We start from the raw sequence: 3,102 nt of genomic DNA on the forward strand, positions 1-3,102 counted from the left end.
CACTCACCTCAGCCTCCCAAAGTGCTGGGATTACAGGCTGAGCCACCGAGCCTGGCTAAGGAGGTTATTTTAAAGGGAGAATGACGTAGTAGGGAGTAGTATGAGTCAGAATTCTATTCTCCCACCTGAAGCATTGGCTTCAGGTCCCTGAGAAAGACACTTCTGAGTTGTAGGAGATGGTGTGTACATGTACAAGTATACACACGTATGCATCACATACACATCTCAAAGGGACATAATTCATATGGGCTATGAATTACGGATTCATAATTCTAAGTCCTTTTTAGTAAATGCTCTAAGAGAGGTCTGTGGTCTCTAGTCAGATATTGACTAGAACAAACAACAAGTTATAGGCAGCATTGAGCTTTTTCAGGCAGACAATTTAACAAGGGGGAGCTACGGACACAAATTATGCTATTAGAACCATGCTAGAGTTCATGGGCATAGGTTCAGACAGAGTTATGTGCTGAAGGGTTCTGCAGTTTTCAATACATTATCACTAGGAGAAGAAGCCCACACAACCACAGGTGTGGCTGTCTCTGGGTTAATTAACAGATTTACCGTGACCAATCACTAGCAGAGTTTGAAAGAAGTGATGTGACTGGTCACAAATCATGAAGTGCAGTGCAATAATGTAATATGTAGACTGAAGAGCTAGCAGCCAAGTTTGTGCTTTATTAGATTACTCACAGTTAATATACTACAGTAATTGAAATTTGAATTGGTTGTTGAGGGACTGCTGCTATTTAAACCATGGTGATTGAAACTCATGCAGGCTGGGTGCAGTGGCTCACACCTATAATCCCAGCACTTTGGGGGGCCGAGGTAAGAAGATTGCCAGGGCCCAAGGGTTCGAGACCAGCCTGGGCAACTTCGTAAGACCTGTCTCTACAATTAAAAAAAAAAAATTAGCTGGGCATGGTGGCGCGTGCCTGTAGTTCCAGCTACTTGGAAGACTGAGGCGGAAGGATCACCTGAGCCCCGCAGGTCGAGGCTACAGTGACTGGCAGTATGCCATTGCCCTCCAGCCTGGGCAACAGAGTGAGAGTACGACTCCAAAAAAAAAGACAATGAAATTCATGCAAATCAGAATGATGCAAATCCAGGACTGCCTGTTGAGTATAGGGCTGTCATGTTTTATGGGACTTTATGCAAATCTAAAATAATATAAATAAATATTTAAAAGTTACATGTTATGCACAACGTTTGAAAGTGCTGAATCCGGCACAGTGGCTCACGTCTGTAATCACAGAACATTGAAAGGTGGAGGCGAGCCGGGCTCTGTGGCTCAGCCTGTAATCCCGCGCCTTTGGGAGGCTGAGGTGAGTGGATTGCCTGAGCCTGCGGGTTTGAGACCCGCCTGGGCAACTTGGCGAGACCTCATCTCTACAATAAATCAAAAGTCAGCCGGACGTGGTAGTGCGCGCCTGTAGTTCCAGCTACTCAGAAGGCTGAGGCGGAAGGATCGCCGGAGCCCAGCTGGTAGAGACTGCGGTGGCCGGGAGCAGCCATTGCACTCCAGTCTGGGCGACAGAGTGAGACTCCAACCCCCCCAAAATAAATAAATAAATAAAAAGAAAGGCGGAAGCGAGAGGGTTGCCTGAGCCTAGGAGTTTGAGACTAGACTGGGCAACTTGGTGAGACCTATCTCTACAATAAATCAAAAAATTAGTTGGGTGTGGTGAATTCGCTTGTAGTTCCAGCTTCTTGGAAGACTGAGGTGGAAGTATCTCACCTGAGCCCATGGAACCGAGGCTATAGTGGCTGTGAGACTCCAACTCAAAAAAAAAAAGAGAGTGCTGTATCCTAGCCACTAAACCACCTATCAGGGACCTCAAAGTTTGAAATAATACAATTCTCTTAATATTTTTAAAAAATTGCCAGAAATCACAGAATTTCAAGATACTCCTGAACAGTAAGTTGGAGGTAGTGTTTATTATTATTATTATTATTTTTGAGTTGGAGTCTCACTCTGTCGCCCAGACTGGAGTGCAGTGGCCGCTCCCGGCCACCGCAGCCTAGACCTGCTGGGCTCCGGTGATCCTTCCGCCTCAGCCTTGCGAGTAGCCGGAATTACAGGCATGTGCTACCACACCCGGCTGATTTTTTTATTTATTGTAGAGAGGAGGTTTCGCTGCCCAGGCGGGTCTCGAACCCGCGGGCTCAGGCAATCCACTCACCTCAGCCTCCCAAAGGCGCGGGATTACAGGATGAGCCAGGGAGCCCGGCTGTTAGTGTTTATTATTACTATAGTCTTTCGCGAGCTCACGAACTATAACTCCATCACTTGTCAATCTATAAATGCTGTATATGTACTTTGAAACTTCAGTGAATGATCTGTTGGCCTGTGCTGCTATTTTAATATTCAATATTGTTGAAAGTCAACATTATTTCTGGCCAACTAATCCAAACATTCATTTAGTATAGTGTTAGTGCTTATACTGTGAAACATGCCTGAAAATAGCTAATTCTGTTATGAATAAATTTGGGGTTTTTAATATTGATTTTGATGTACTTATGCAGTTAAATTGGTGGGGAGTAGACTGAAATGCTGAGAAAATATAAAGCAGAATTAAAACAAAATTTCTCTATACTATTTGTAGATTTATGCTAAGAATGCATTATCTCTACACTTATTCCAGTGGGAAAATTAGTACTTGGTTATGTAGGGAGTGAATCTTGCTAAGTCTTTATTTACACATTGCTCACATCACTGCTGTGTACGGTAATATGTGGATTTTGTTGTCCATTTTGTTGCATCTTTTTTTAATAGCTGTCAACAACAAGGGTACCTGCATAATGAACATTTGTATACCTAACCCTGAATTGTACCCCACATCTTTAAAATTAAAAATTAAAAAAAATACTTGGTGACTCAGCCTGTAATCCCAGCACCGTGGAAGACCAAGGCGAGTGGATTGCCTGAGCCCGTGGGTTTGAGACCAGCCCAGGCAACTTGGCGAGACCTGGTCTCTACAATAAACAGTAATTTTTAAAAAATGAGCTGAGCAGCTGGGCTTGGTGGCTCAGCCTATAATCCCATGCCTTTGGGAGGCTGAGGTGAGTGGATTGCCTGAGCCTGCGAGTTCGAGACCCACCTGG

Source organism: Carlito syrichta, unplaced genomic scaffold (genome assembly GCF_000164805.1).
Source record: "Carlito syrichta isolate Samal-C Ts95f unplaced genomic scaffold, Tarsius_syrichta-2.0.1 Scaffold308870, whole genome shotgun sequence".
NCBI lineage: Eukaryota > Metazoa > Chordata > Mammalia > Primates > Tarsiidae > Carlito > Carlito syrichta.